Source organism: Saimiri boliviensis, chromosome 4 (genome assembly GCF_048565385.1).
Source record: "Saimiri boliviensis isolate mSaiBol1 chromosome 4, mSaiBol1.pri, whole genome shotgun sequence".
NCBI lineage: Eukaryota > Metazoa > Chordata > Mammalia > Primates > Cebidae > Saimiri > Saimiri boliviensis.
In genome coordinates, this window is record NC_133452.1 from 154,520,561 (window position 1) to 154,537,447 (window position 16,887).

The following is a 16,887-nucleotide window of genomic DNA, read 5'->3' on the forward strand; positions in this document are numbered from 1 at the left end:
GGTGACAGAGCAAGGCTTGGCTGAAAAAAACAAAACAAAACAATAAAATAGCAGGCATGGTGGTGCATACATGTAGTCCCAACTACTTGGGGGCTGAGGCAGAAGGATTGCTTGAACCTAAGAGGTCAAGCCTGCAGTGAGCCAAGATCGTACCACTATACTCCAGCCTTGGTGACAAAGTGAGACCGTGTCTCTAAATAAATAAATGAATAGGTCTACTGGAGAAGAAGAAAAGAAAAACCTACCAAAATAATATGATTGCTTATACTAAACATGAAGGCTATGCATAAGAATGGTTATGCACAGGGGAAGGAGAAAATAAAGCAGACAGGCATGAAAGACAGACATGTCTTTATCTTCAATGACTTTATCTTGTTTTGTGGGTTTTATTTCAGGAAAATTTAAATATTTTTATATAATTATTGAACAAGAATCACTTTTTCAAAGCCTTTTAGAAAGCTTCAAGTTAAAATCAATGAACTCAAATGTATACCCAGTTACTGGCATAAACACACAGACTGTAACCATTCCAAGGGACTCTAACATGTTGTAATCCAATTGTCTGTCTCGACCCCAGCAGACTAAAAACCAATGCAAAACTAAACACACAAAATTAAAAAAACAAAACAAAACAAAAAAAAACTTTAAACATTTTCAGTGAGCATATTGTTACAGTGTCACTGGCATTTTGGTTTGGAAATTATTGCAAGTGTAGTGTGGGATAAAGTAAATGAGTAAATTGTGTTGGTGTGAGTGAGAACTGCTATTTTCAGTTTGAGAGAAAGCAAATACTGATGTAAAATGAATGAAGTGAAGTAAAAGCCTTGTGGTGCATCAGTATAAACTCATGATGTATTTTACCTTAAAAACACACACACACACACACACACACACAAAATTGATCTTTATCTATATCTAGAGAGACACAGATTTCCTACCGCTGGCTGTGTCCACTGAAAAGGAGAAGAAACAGTATCCAACCCAGTGAGAATAGTCCCCCTGGGGCCCAGCCTCTGGTCTCCAAATACCGCTTCTCACTAAAAGAAACCAGGTCTCCTTGGAAAAAAGCTGATCCTAGAGCTGAGGCAAGAAGTGTCCAAGATGAGCCTGAAACATAGCGTCAAACTAGAAAGCAAGGAAACCATCAAAGACAGCCAGTATTGCATTAAAAGGACTTAGTAGCCAAACTGAATAGAATCCCGATGGTGAGAGAGAGGACCATCTGAACATGAAAAAGGATAATCACTGTCATGGATTGAAACACAACAGATACGTTGCCATCTATGAGTTCATGGTCATGCTTTTAAAACACAGTGACTTGGTTTGACACTGTGAACCAATTCTAACTTGAAAACTGGTAAATAAAGAGACAGAATCTAGTCTACTGCTCTGCTTTTCCTGAAAAACCTGAAGCACTGAGTAGATAAATTACAGATGCAAGGAGTTTCTCTTCGTGAACAATAATTCCTGCTTATAAATGAACAAAGAATAATAGAATTAGACTACCACTATTGTGCAATCCCTGATAGATTTATGAATTTAGACAACAATCTTGCTGCAAAAGGAGATGGCAGCAACCATTACCTCTTGAAGAAAATACACGAGACAACACCAACTATGAAGTAGTCAGGCAAAGCAAAGCAAACAAAACAATACCTCTAGAACTTCTTAGCAATTCCCAGGAAATTCAGGAGACAGAGGGATATGCTTAGCAACACTACAGGGAGGCAATCATCCAAACCCAGACGGCGGGAAATGCTACCAGACAAATGGTCTGGTTTCTCAACAGAAAAAAACGCAACATAAAAAAAGCCAGAGGTGATACTGAGTAGTGTTAAAAGAGGCTTAGGAGACAGAAATCACCCTTATTTGGACATGGTGAAAATAAACTATTAAAAAAATCCTACAACATAAGATAAAACATATTAGTAAGTCAATTAGGAAAATATAAATACTGATGAAAATTTGATGATACTGAGAAATGACTGTTAATTCATTTTTCGGTGTGATGAGGATGTTGTAAGTTGTGTATGAGAAGAAGAATCCCAATCGTTTATAGAAATACTACAGTATTTTATAGATATTTTAAGTCAACAATTATCTCTTATGAAGATGCAAGATGCAGGGAATACTGTTACTTGGAATTTGCTTCAAAATAATTCAGGTGCAGAGGTGGAGTAGAAAAAATGATGTTGGCTCTGCTGCTGAATGGGGGGATGAGGCAGGGGCATTCATTCACCATCTCTCTACTTTCAAACGTGTTTGATATTTCTATAACACAACGTTAAAGTTCCTTTGGGAATTCTGCAGTGTTTCTCAACATGGTTTCCCAAAGCTGTATTTTGGGGTACCTATTAAAATTCACATTCCCGACGTCGGCTGACTCCGGGTACTTCTTAAAACTGAAAGCCTCCCAACCCCAGATTTGTGAATCAGAATTCCTGGGAGTGAAGTCCAGAAAACTGTACTGTGCATACACTAAGCAGGAAGGTCGTCTGCAGACTCCATTTTACTTTAGTTATTTGCATGAAATAAATTATTTCTTTTTCAAGGGGTTTTAAACAGTTTCATCTAAACATTATTTTTTCTATTAAAAGAACTTTACAGTGACCTAAATATCCTTCACGTGGTATTGTTTCATTTCAATAAAATACACCCTGTTGGTGTCATATACCAACAAGTACATAGCCTTAAAATTGTATTATGGGAGAAGGGGATCAGACCAACTCTCCACAGTCTGCTGAGCATGTGGTTAATAAAGGAGAGAAACCGGCCTAGTGCAACCTGGATGAAATGTGCCTTTTGTGTGGAAGACATGCTTGGTGACAGAGAAGATAAGTTTGCATTTTTTAAAAAGTGATTTGAACTCAGCTACAGCATTAGCATATATTCCCAGACTGTATAACTATTCCTAGAATCACGAGAACTGTTTTCCAAAAAGAGTGTATCCCTTATCCTTAACATAAAGAACATAATTCTTTCTAATAATGGTGCTTATCACTAGAAGCCAGAGGCTTGTTAATTGACTCAGTTTCCCTCGCAAGTAAATATAGTGTACCAGGATGATAGATAATCAGAAACAGACATCAATAGCAAAGGTATTTTTAATTGTATTTTATTTGGTTTTTAAAAATTTTTTTAATTAATATTTTTGAAACAGGGTCTCGCTCTGTTGCCCAGGTTAGAGTGCAATGGTGTGATCTCGGCACACTGCAACCTCTGCCTCTTGGGTTCAAGCTATTCTCCTGCTTCAGCCTCCTGAGTAGCTGGTATTACAGGTGCCCACCACCACACCCTGCTAATTTTTGTACTTTTAGTAGAGACGAGGTTTCACCATGTTGGCCAGGATGGTCTCAAACTCCTGGCCTCAAGTGATTCACCTGCCTTGGCTTTCCAAAGTGTTGGGATTAGAAGTATGAGCCACTGAGCCCTGCTTATTTTTATTTTTTATTGAGACAGAGTCTCACTATGTTGCCCAGGCTGGTTTTGAACTTCTGGCATCAAGCAAGCCTCCCTCCTTGACCTCCTAAAGTGCTGGTATTACAGGTGTGGGTTACCGCGCCTGGCCTAATAGCAAAAGTACTCATAAAAAATAGGAGAGCGGCCGGGCACAGTGGCTCATGCCTGTAATCCCAGCACTTTGGGAGGCCGAGGCAGGTGGATCACAAGGTCAAGAGCTCGAGACCATCCTGGTCAACATGGTGAAACCCCGTCTCTACTAAAAATACAAGAAATTAGCTGGGCATGGTGGCGCATGCCTGTAATCCCAGCTACTTAGGAGGCTGAGGCAGGAGAATTGCCTGAACCCAGGAGGCGGAGGTTGCGGTGAGCCGAGATTGCGCCATTGCACTCCAGCCTGGGTAACAAGAGCGAAACTCCGTCCCCCCCCCAAAAAAAAAATAGGAGAGCAGAAAGGGACAGAACCAGCACTTAGTAAGCATTACTAAAATGCTAGTTACAGTCTTAGAAGCTTTATATAGGATTTCTAATTTAATCTTTATTGAAGCATGTAGCTTTTAAACTTATTTAAAAGCCCCGAAGATTCTACCAACGAGCTTCAGAGCATCTGCATTTTATTTTTAAATTGAATTTCTCACAATTAAGTAACTGTAATTTCAAAAGCACTCCATGTGTCATATAGTAGAACAGCACTTAATTCAGAGGTTAGGGTCTCAAGTTTCTACCCAATGCAGAATGTATAGGTTCAAAAGTATCCTTGAGGCTGGGCGCAGTGGCTCATGCCTGGAATCCCAGCACTTTGGGAGGCTGAGGTGGGTGGATCACAGGGTAAAGAGATTGAGACCAACCTGGCCAGCATGCTGAAACCCCGTCTCTACTAAAAATACAAAAATTAGCTGGGCTTGGTGGCACGCACCTGTAATCCCAGCTACTCTGGAGGCTGAGGCAGGAGAATCACTTGAACCCAGGAGGTGGAGGTTGCAGTGAGCCGAGATTGCGCCACTGTACTCCAGCCTGGTGACAGAGCAAGACTCCATCTCAAAAAATAAAAATAAATATAAAGTATCCTTGAAATTGTAAGGTGCAAATCAGGTCAGTGGCTTGTTCGACTAATACTGTTCCACTCAAACCTTTCAATGCTTCCCATTACATTTATGGTAGAAACCACAGTCCTGATCCATGTCAAGGCTTAGAAGGCCCTACATGATCTGACCCCAACTATGCGAAACGCTCCTGCTCCGTTTTCCAGCCCACCTCCTCCCTATATTCTGCTCCTGCATCCTGGCCTCCACACTCTCTTTCACATCCAGGCACAATCCTGTTCCTAACTACAGTCCTCCTCTGGCAAATGAGTTCTCTTCATTCAGGTTTCTGCTGGGATGTGTCCCTTCTTGGTCACCTTGTCTGAAAGAGCAGGCCCCCTCTTCCCTCGCCCCTCTGACTCTTCTCTTCATTCATCACAGCTGATGTTATACCACAAAGTTCTTGTTGGTTTGTTTCCCGTGCTAGAACGATGCTCCCTATTTATTATTGATATATCCCAGGTGTACATATTTTGGGGGTACAAGCAATATGTACTACTGAATCCTAAAACATACTTTTTCTATCTAACTGTATTTTTGTATCACCCACTAAATAACTTCTCTTCATCCTTGATCCAGCTGTAGCACCTATGAGTTGTAGAACAGAGAAGGCACCCTGTAAGTATTGGTTCAGTAAATAAAAGTGTCTGACATTGCCCATCAAGGACGCTACACCCAGTGTTTGTTTATACCACCTGGTGCAACAATGCTCACATACAGTAGAATTTGGAAACCATTGAGCTAGGCTAAGGCCCAAGAGGAAAGCCTACACCAGATCAGTGTCTGGACATCCCCAAAGCACCTTTGACATCCCTAGTGGAAACCAAGGTTTTCCTTAATTCCATTTTGTTAGTAAGTCTCTATGTCTTCAAGATTTGCCAACTGATTTGTTTGTTGTTGTTGTGAGGGTGAAAGCGGATAGCAGAGTTCTTCTGAAGTTAGATTCTTAGTTACCCCGTTAATCAAATGTAACTTCTATCCTGGCATCATGACGACTACTAGTGGGCCAGTGCCTACTGCCAGGGTTGTGCAGGTCTCCAAATAAAGGCATCCTATCATCTCAGTGACATCCTGTTTCTCAGGTAGAAAGGTTACAGCACTACTGGCTTTTTCTTTTTTTTGGAGAGAAAGTTTCATTCTTGTTGCCCAGGCTGGAGTGCAATGGCATGATTTTGGCTTACCATAACCTCCACCTCCCAGGTTCAAGCAATTCTCCTGCCTCAGTCTCCAAGTAGCTGGGATTACAGGCATGTGCCACCATGCCTGGCTATTTTTTTTGTATTTTTATTAGAGATGGGGTTTCTCCATATTGGTCAGGCTGGTCTCGAACTCCCAACCTCAGGTGATCCACCCACCTCAGCTTCTCAAAGTGCTGGGATTACAGGCATGAGTCACCGCACCCACCCTCATCATTTTGTTTTTTTAAACATATAAACATAAGTTCTCCCTACATCCATTTGCATGAAATTTCAAAAGTGAGCACCCTCGTATAGCATGAGTATATCACAGTCAATTAAAGGCCAAGGCCACACAAAATAGCCTGAGTTCTTGTCCTCAGTGAATTTTGGTATGTAATAACTAAATTTGTGGCATAAAATGGTGTAATAAAATTAAATTATTGGCATTAAACTGTTAGAGGTACTTTGCTTATGGTAGCCAAATATCGCGGATTAAATCTAACGTTCAAGATTGGACTCACCATGCAAAGCAGACAATTTCTTTCATCTAAAATTGAATAGAAAGAGATGGGCCCTCCCTCAGGCTTATGAGTTTCTTCTTGTTTTGTTTTTGTTTTTGTTTTTTTGTTTTTTTTAAGGACATCAATAAGCATCTCATTAATGTTATAATTTAAAAAGTGTTTTCTCCCTCTAATGGAAAATTTAGGCTAGAGGAAGCTCTCATTGGTCTTCCAAACTGGAGGCTTTCCAATTAAAAAATGTAAATGGTTTCATATTATTAGTGATTTCAACTTTGAAACAAGCCATTTCTTCTCTTCCTTTTGTTTTAAGTGAATATGTTTTAAGTGGTAAGTTTAAGTGAACAAATATCCTGAGCTAGCAAGGTAACTGTTTTAAAAAATAAAACAACTCATTATTACTTGCAACTCCTTATTTTAGGGAACTGGATTTTCTCAACACTGCATCACATAAAAAAAAATTCCTCACAATAAAAGGCAATAAATTGGGAACCGAAGTTAAAGAAGACTGCAGCTGTCATCTCTAACACTGCTTTGAAATTTCTGTGTTCATCACAAAGCTTCATTGTTCTTTTTTCTTGGTTTTATAAGTCAGCATTACACACTGAAATCTAACATACATTATGCTAACAAATTTTCCTTTATTTGTTTCATATATTGAGGTTTCAAGATTGTATTTGAAAAGCAAGTTGAGACTAAAACTATTTGTAAACTACCAAGTAAAGGTAATGAATAATACAGAATTTGTACCTGTGGGTGATCATTGCCATAGCTATCTAATGCCTAAGTACAGGAAAGAGAAGGAAAAGTTTTAAAAAAGAAAATAGTCCTCATGGAACTATGTTCCCCTACACATTGGGATATAAGTAATGATCACAAACATTGGGATATAAGTAAAGTATGAATGACTAACTTAACCTTCCTCTTCTTTTTCACATGTTTGGGGGGCAAGTAGGCAAAGCCTGGAATAATCACCGATGAAACATGTGTTTACACTCAAGCATGGTTCTTAGAGAATGGAAGAATGGGAGCTGAATAGTTCCATCTGCCAGTGATAATGTAACTCCCATTACCCTTCCCATCTAGTGCTCTTGGATTCAAGAGAAAGAAAGTGCTTTGGAAGGCAGGGCAGGGGTTTATTACTCAGAGAGACATAGGTTCAAAGCCAGCATGTTTATTATTAGCAGGGTAACTCTGAGCTGACTCACTCCCATTACACTGAGTCTCTCTTATCTGCAACATGGAGATGCTACAAGTTTCTGAAGATTCCTTATTATCTCATAAAAATAACATAAAACAGCTCCATAGTAAGTACTCAATGAATAGCTTCCTCCCTTCTGGGGACCTTGTAGAAATGCTGATCAGGCTGCTCCAACAACTGGAATCAAAGTCCAGTCTTGGGAAAGGACCTTCCTGGTGAGGGATGCCAACCCCATTCCTAAACACCATGGAGAGATCCTTCTAGAAGAACAGCAGCACCTGCCCATCCTAACCTCTTTCAGCCCCAGTTTAGTGGTCATCTGTGAATACACCTGATCCATGAAGATAAAAAGGACAATACTTGGGGTGGGAGAGACAAGATTAAAAGTAGACCCCCAAGGGCCAATGTGCTATGAAGAATCAAGTGTCCGTTCCTTGACAATTACTAATCATGAATCATTCAGTTCTCCAGGATGCTCCTTTGCCTTAAACCGAAGTCAATCTTTTCTAAGCAGTAAATGGGGGAAATCTCTTCCAATTTCAAAGCAAGCACTTGCCACTTCAACTGTACAAATTATATAGGATTCAAAATAGTATAACTGCCCAGGTGTGGTGGCTCACACCTATAATCCCAGCACTTTGGGAGGCTGAGGCAGGCAGATCATGAGGTCAAGAGTGTTTGAGACAAGACTGGCCAACATAGCAAAACCCTGTCTCTACTAAAAATACAAAAACTAGCCAATATGGCATCATGCATCTGTAGTCCCAACTACTTGGGAGGCTGAGGCAGGAGAATGACTTGAACCCGGGAGGCAGAGGTTATAGTGAGCTGAGATTGTGCCACTGCACTCCAGCCTGAGCAGCAGAATGAGACTCCATCTCAATCAATTAAGAAAGAAAAGAAAAATAGTATAGCTGAAAGAAATGAGGAGTTTGTCATTAGAGTTTTCTTTTCCCCCTTCTCAAAGCAGACAGAAACAAACTGCACAGAAACGCGTTGCTGAAAAGGTTGCTATCCTCCTTTGTCTATCTTTAGTCTTGCCGTCTTTGTCTTTCTAAGATGCCAAAGCAGTTTCCCCCGCATATAGAAAATATTCTGGGATTTGTCTGTCTTGCGGCCTCACTAGGGAAGTCCACTTAAGGGTCCAAATGTCAAGCTGCTCTTAGATTCCCTTTCCTGTTGCCTATAACTCACGAGGTTGTAATGTGGCTCGTGCACAAGACAGATGCTTACTACAGCAAGGAAAATTCTGCAGACAACGTTCAATGACATCCACAGAGAGAGGACCCGGAACTCGGTAGAAAGAAACACAACATGTGGTCAACTGAGCACCAGACTGTGTTTTCTGAGGGCAAAGATGATGTTTTCTCCCAGTTCATGGTGTATTGCTGACATTCAATTAAATACTTAGGGAATGAATAAATGCAGGGATGAGTATGTGATGTACGGATTCCAAATACAGTTCAGAATTCCTAACTAGTAATGAATGATATGAGAAAGTAAACCTTTCCAGATTTTGTAGATAGCATAAGATTAAATTCAGCTGGAAAATGGAAACTTTTAGTAGTATCCATTTCTCATCTGAGTGATTGTGTGTCAGTCTTCAGATGAAAAACAAAATTTTTCTTTTAAGAAAAAAAAAAAAGGTGGTGGGATAGTCGTTTTTGAGAACTTATTTGTGAATCAAAACCAGAGTAGACCAAGTGACTGAGCATTCAAATGAAAGGGTAAAAAAAGAAGAAACATGGCTGATTTTTTTCCCACTCTCACTGGTGTGAGATTTTAAAGACATTCCTTCCTGTCAAAAGGATGGCGTCAAATGTATTTTAAGTATCTACATAAACCTGCCTCTTCATCTCCCTCTTGTTCTTATAGTACATCTATTCTCGTCTCATTCCACCACAACAAGTTTTATAATAGCAGGTAGGTTTGTACATTTATCACTTTATCTTTTGAAAATGTTACAGACAATTAATTCACATTAAAACTCTTACTGATTCAGAAGTTCAAGATTTAGAATTTAAGGATTCTGACAAAAGTTTAGCTTAAACCTACTTTAGCTGACTATATTTTTTAAAAAGTTTAGGAATGTTGACCTCCTTTAAGCATTATTAAACTTTCTTTATCACCATCATCTGCATCCAGACAACGTGATAATCGGAAGTGATTTAGTCTTTAAAGAAAATCTTGATAAAATTTTACTAGATTTGGTGTGGATGAAAATTCTTGAGATGTGAAGAAAGAATATTAAAAAAAAAAAAAAACTGGGTTCAGGATCTGGTTGTGGTGGGTATCCCTGTGTAATCTTACATAACCATGCTACTTTTCTCAGCCACAGTCTCATCACTGATAAAGAGGGGGTAAGACAAAACCATAATTGTCTAAGAACTGCTCTGAGGATTACATCAGTATGAGGTAATGAACTTTACTGAACTGTATGCAAAATAGATCACTTTCATCAGCAGCAGCATCACCATCATCATCACCTGGTACTTTAAAAACTTCAAATGAGAGAGGGTAAGAAAGAGCCCACTGGATCCCCGGCTCTGCACCTGGCATTGTGCTACAGCTTGTGCACATATGTCACTTTCAGGTTACAACAACAGCCCACTTGTCTACACGTACATTTATATCTGCTGTATAGGAATAAACTGTATTTCCAATCTGGAAACTGAGGTGCAGAGAGGATTAAGTAACACGCTTCAATTCAGGTATGCTTCAAGAATTAAATCGAAGCTGGGTGAGGGCTCACACCTGTAATCCCAGCACTTTGAGAGGCTGAGGTAGGCGGATCACTTGAGGTCAGGTGTTCAAGACCAGCCTGGCCAACATGATGAAACCCCGTCTCTACTAAAAATACCAAAAGAGAGCCAGGCATGGTGGCTCATGCCAGTAATTTCAGCTACTTAGACAATCACTTAAAACCAGAAGGCAAAGGTTGCAGTGAGCTGAGATCGTGCCACTGCACTATAGCCTTGGCAACAGAGTCTCACTCTGTCTCAAAAAAAAAAAAAAAAAAAAAAAAAGCAAAAAACAAAAACACCAAACAACTAAATTGATAAACATTTACTGAGTGCTTACATTGCGCCAAGTACTGATTTAGGTACAAGGATAGAGCAGTGAGGTGAGCAGACAAAATCCCTGCCAACAGAAAGCTGACCAGGAACTGAATTCTTTTGAATTCGAAATCACTGTTTTCCCCAGTCTATACGGTATTATGCCAGTGCTTGGGGCTTGCACTTGCTCTCTCTAAAGGCACTACTGGTGTAGAAAATAACATCTGGGCCAGGCATGGTGGCTCACACGTGTAATCCCAGGACTTTGGGAGGCCGAGGTGGGCGGATCATGAGGCAGGAGATTGAGACCATCCTGGCTAACATGGGGAAACCCCGTCTCTACTAAAAACACAAAAAATTAGCCAGGCATGGAGGCATGTACCTGCAGGCCCAGCGACTCAGCAGGTGGAGGCAGAATTGCTTGAACATGGGAGGCGGAGGTTGCAGTGAGCCGAGATGTTGCCACTGCACTCCAGCCTGGGCAACAGAGTGAGTCTGCGTCAAGAAAAACAAAAACAAAAACAAAACCAAGAAACAAAAAAACACCTGTGCAGCAGCATACTTGCATAAACAGTTAACCACCCTGCTAGGGGCTCTGCAGCCTTGGGGTTCAAGGATCCATACTTTGATATGCCTGTAGCCCATTTGTAACAAACTAGCCTGGGAAGCTGCATTATCTACAGTGTAGCCAATGATTCAGTAGCCCATTTGTAACGAACAAGCTTGGGAGTTGCTTTATCAACAGAGTAGCTAATGATTCTGGAATATCCCCAATTTGCACTGATTTCCTCCCATGTTAATTACTATTGCTACATAGTACATGTAATTCCCAGTATTATATAGAGATGGGCATATACTTTCCACTCTCTTATTGCCATAGACTTAGTGTTTTGGGCAGGTCAGCAAGATGAGGTCAAAACAATGTTTATCGTCAGCAGATAAAACTAAACAGCCATCAGAAACCTTTTTTTTAATGTGATCAAATTATTATGGTAGAGAGTAAAACCAGGAAATTAAAGCAAAAGAACCAAGAGGTTTCTTAATCTTACCACCAGTTCAGATTCAGAAAAGGAACTAAAAGCTGAGATCTATATTATGCAAACTACTGCCTTCTACATTCTTGACTGTTGTTCTTGTCTGGGAGCTTAGATATTATAACAATTAAGCAGCTTGGATATACAAAGAGGTAGATAAACTGACTTTCGGGGGACTCAGCAGTGACCACCACTGTTATGTATGGAAAGGAACAAAGTGAATGGGAGAGGATATATGAACTTGAGGTCAGGAAAACCTGTGGCAGGCACTGGGTTGGGAAGACTATTTACTGAGGATCTGAAGTGTGGCAAATGCTCTAGGAGACAGAAGGAAAGAAGGAGAGCATCTCCACAAGGAGCACCCAATCTAACCAGGCAGTGAGACCTATCTTGATGTAAAAAAAAAAGTAACAGCAACAACAGAGCTGTAGAAAACTTCACTGTTAGAAAACAAACAACCCAATTTTAAAAATGGACAAGAGACCTGACCAGAGACCTCACCAAATTAGACATAGAGATGGCAAATAAGCACATAAAAAGATGCTCCATGTTGTCAATCACTAGGGAACTGCAAATTAAAACAACCACAAGATACCATCTATGAAAATGGCCAAAATCCAACATGCTGCCAGCAGCAAATGCTGGCAAGGATGCAGAGCCATAGGAACTCTCAACTCACTGCGGGTGGGAATGCAGATAGTAAGCGACTTGGGAAGACAGTGTGGGAGTTTCCTACAAAGCTAAACATACTCTTACCACGTAATGCAGCAAGCATGCTCCTTGGTATTTACACAAAGAAACTGAAAACTTACACACAAAAACCTGCACTTGAATGTTTACAGCAGCTTCATTCATAGTTGTCAAAACATGGTGAATGGGTAAATGAACTGTGGTACATCCATACAATGGAATATTATTCAGCACTAAAAAGAAATGAGATATTAAGCAATAAAAAGACATCGAGGAAACTTACATACATATTGCTATGTGAAAGAAGTCAATCTGAGAAGGGTACTGTATGGTTTCAACTTTATCACATTTTGGAAAAGGCAAAGCTACAGGGATAGCAACAAAAAAAAAGAAAAACCAAAACCCAAACCAGGAATTTGGGGATTGGAAGGAACAAAGAAGCAGAGCACGAAGGATTGTTAGGGCAGTGAAATTATTCTGTATGATACGGTAATGATGGAAACATGCCATCTATTTGTCAAAACCCACAAAATGTACAACATGAGGAATGAACTCTCACATGAACTACAGATTTTAGTTAATAATAATGTGTCAATATTAGTTCATTGATTTTAACAAATGTAGAATGCAAGATGTTACTAATAGGGGCACTGTTTGTAGGGGGCGGGGGGAGGCCAGAAATATAGGAACTCTCTGTGCTTTCAAATCAGTTTTTCTGTAAACCTAAAACTGTTCTATTAAAAAGCCTTAATTAAAAACAAGAACAACCCTGCACTGACAGCTGTTCAAAGTTTCCCCCCATGCATCCTCTTCCAGATACTTGCTAGAGCCCAGTGGAATTAATCAGGGAAGATGAAATCGACAGGAATGGTAGCTGATACCTGTAATCCCAGCTACTTGGGAGGCTGAGGCAACAGAATCACTTGAACCTGGGAGGTGGAGGTTGCACTGATCCGCGATCACGTCACTGCCCTCCAGGCCAAGTGACAAGAGCGAAACTCCATTTAAAAAAAAAAAAAAAATCAGGGAAGGTGCCATAAAGATGACTCCCAGCCAAGGTATGAAGGGCTAGAGGAGAGCCATTTTTAGGCCAAGAACTAGCAGGACTCAGTGATTCAGATGGGGATGAAGGCAAGGGCAGGGTTTGGGGTGGGATGAATGCACTGGGAAGAGTAGTCAGCAGAGCACCACGTTTGACCAGAAGACAAGAGCCACAAGTTGCTAAAGAACTGGAGGTAAAGATGGGTGCATCAAAGATAGCCTATGATTAGGAGGTTAAAATGAAATCTAAAAGGCAGGTAGAGTCATTCCAGATCCTGGGAAAGGTCATGATGCAATCAAAATGATGTACCAGGAGATGTCTCTGCCAAGTCCGGGCCACATAAAGACATGAGAGATAGGGAGGGCTGCTGCAGGTGACGTCATGAGTCATCGCTTTGAAGGAAGACAAACAGAAAATACAAAGACTCTAAGGGAAAGCACAATTTCCAAGAAAAGCCATAATGAATGGTGTACAGGAAGCTGAGACTAAAGAGGAATAACTTCTCAAAAGTCCTAAATGTGAGGAGGGGACCCATAAGGATAACTATCAGGCTGGGTTCCTAGATTTCTTTTCATTCAGAATTCTCATCTGATCACATTTAGGACAGAGCAAGAGGACAGTACAATTGATATCAGCAGAAAAGAGAACAGGGGGCATATCCAACTGGTCAAATCAACAAACTTTCACTCTTAAATTCATACACTGGAAAAGTCAGTAGCCACAAAAATATTGTGAAAATCTGTATTTATTCACATGGAAAGATGTCCACAACTTTTGCAATGTGAGAGATGAAAGTTCGGAAAAGTTATCAAGTACGATTCCATGTCCATAAAGCCACGTGTATTTATTTGTATATATATCCATAGAAAATGTTCTGGAAGAAAACACACACAAAGGCTAACGGTGGTGAACATCCATGAGCAGGTAGATGATAATGACATGGCAGACTTTTTGTATTCCTAGTTTGTATTTCCTTAATTTCTCTTCAAGCCGTTATAGAGACTCCACATAAAAGCCTAATTCTTTCAACGAAAGGATTAATGCTCTTTCCATCTCACAATCAAGCTTCCAATAACATCTTCCTTGCTCAGGGTAGAACAGTCAGTGCCTTACACAAAAGCCAGTGCTTGCATTAAGTGACTGTGGTGCAGCCTCGCATAACATAAATGATTTCAACAGCCACATCCTGATGCATAAGGGGAAAAAAAAGGAATGGAAATTTCAAAGAGCTAAAGTCACAAAAAGTAATGGAAGGAGTAGCAACAACAGCAGCAAAGGAAACCGTGGGCAGGGAGGAGACCGACCCCCCCCCACACATCCCCAGCACTTGTTTTCTCGACTCTGGAGGCGTTTTCTTGATTAGTCTATTTTAAAAATTGTTATTGTTTTAAAAATTGCAGCTAAAAACATCAAAATGCACAATATATGCAGAAACACCCCATGATGCAAATTATTTATGAAGATGATGCAGCGATGTGACCAGGAATTAGCATGAAGTGTGGTTATCCTATCACGGAGCTAAGTTTCCCACCCACAGACCAGAGGAATGCACGGTCCAATCACCAATGTCAGGTTTTAACTGTTTGGTTTTATTCATTAAAACTACTGCTTTACATGCAAAGGAGGGAGGGGCAGTGTGGCCTTTGAGGTGGGGGACAGGAGGAGCTTTATAGAACAGGTAACCTAGTGACAGTGTCTTTAAAGACTGTATCTATCATCTTTTCTGAACAACTTCACCTTGAAATCTGTTATAATAAGTACCTTTAATCAAAAGCCATCTGTTTTCAATTCTTTACTATGGGCATACATTCACTATAGCTATTTACTATAGTTCATTATTTTGGCATTGCAGTGATCATTCTCAAAGCCTTCAATCCTATTGCATTAATGTAGGAGTATGAGAAAGCCAGAAAGGAAAACTTAAAACAGTTCATTTTAAACTGTATTGCCTGTAAACAACCCTGTCCGAAATTTTAATAAGTAAAGAAGCTGAACCATTGCCTAAAAGACGAAAAGACTGTTTGAAGATTCCATTTATTACTTGTTCCCTGTTCTCTATGAAACACGGATAGCCTCTTGGTAAAGACATTCCATTTCCACTTCTATCTAGTGACCATCAAATATTTTCTAACTCTGTTTACCTATTAAATAGGGAATGATAGCAATAATCATAGGAATTACAGCGGCAATAACAATAAAAAACAGAAAAATAATTTGTCTCCTATTAGCCTTAACAGTAACATCACTAAGAACTAATAAACTGGCCGGGCGCGGTGGCTCAAGCCTGTAATCCCAGCACTTTGGGAGGCTGCGGCGGGTGGATCACAAGGTTAAGAGATCGAGACCATCCTGGTCAACATGGTGAAACCCCGTCTCTACTAAAAATACAAAAAATTAGCTGGGCGTGGTGGCACGTGCCTGTAATCCCAGCTACTCAGGAGGCTGAGGCAGGAGAATTGCTTGAATTCAGGAGGCGGAAGTTGCGGTGAGCCGAGATCGCGCCATTGCACCCAGCCTGGGTAACAAGAGCGAAACTCCGTCTCAAAAAAAAAAAAAAAAAAGAACTAATAAACTCTGAGGCTAGAGCCTAAAGGAAGAATTTGGTTTAGGACTGATTATTACCTTATAACGGGAAGTACCGTCAAATTGTTATCAGAGCAACTTGTTTCCAAGGAAGCCATTGGGGGATGAATGGACAGTCCCAGGAGCCAGTAAGCAAGAATATGCTATCCCTGGGCTAGCAGTTGCTGGTGTATACTGAAGTACACGGTTACAAATCAATGCAAAGCAAATTAACCAAAAGAGGCAAAAGTCACTCCCCTTTCTAAGGAGACTGGTCAATGTCCTAAGTGAATGCAAGCATTTAAAAACTGTACGTGCCCGATATTGGAAATACTGAGATTTAGAGCAACCAGAGAAGTTTCCAGATGCTTGAGAATACATATTGAAATGTCATCTTACTTTTGAATAGAAGAACACAAACTTACTTAGATTCATGCTTCTTTGGAATAAAAGCAGAAAAAAAAAAATGGGTAGGAATATGATAGAAAACTATTTCAGAGGTCGATCCACTCATCTGGACCAAGTCCCTACACCTAAAAATACAGGAAGTTAGATTTTAAGGTTTCTAAAATCTGCCAAAACTATACAATAGAGTTGGTCCTTGGCCACCCAAACTTTCTAGAAAATCAGAGTTTTAAAATGCACTTACAGTGTGGGCACTCAATAAATGCTTGATGAATCAATGAATGAATGAATACATGAATGAATACATGCATGAAAGAATGAGTGAGCAGCTCATTTAAAGTTGTCTGTGATACTATTAGGGCCTGAAAAACCAACATCGATTATACAAGACTCTTACCCTTAAGAAGCTTCTATTCTATCAGGGGAAGCAAAAATATAAATAAGTTTAATACAGTGTGATACTTGCAGTAATAATGCAAGACCACACTGGGGAGCAATTAGTGAAAAACTAGGCAAGGGGGTAAAGGAAGTTTCTAAGATAGGATCCGATTAAACAAATTCACACCAAGGTGCTAATATCTTATCTGTGGCCTCTGCACTAGAATCATTTGCATTTTAATAGAAAACTGGCTGAAGGTTTTGCTTGATACTTAAGGACTG

At 40.1% G+C, this 16,887-nt stretch overlaps 1 protein-coding gene across 1 annotated transcript in view; it reads right to left on the reverse strand.

Moving 5' to 3' along the window:
- Positions 1–16,887, reverse strand: part of LOC101038016 (uncharacterized) — a 443,760-nt gene that overhangs the window by 120,558 nt on the left and 306,315 nt on the right. The gene's annotated exons all lie outside the window — the stretch shown is intronic.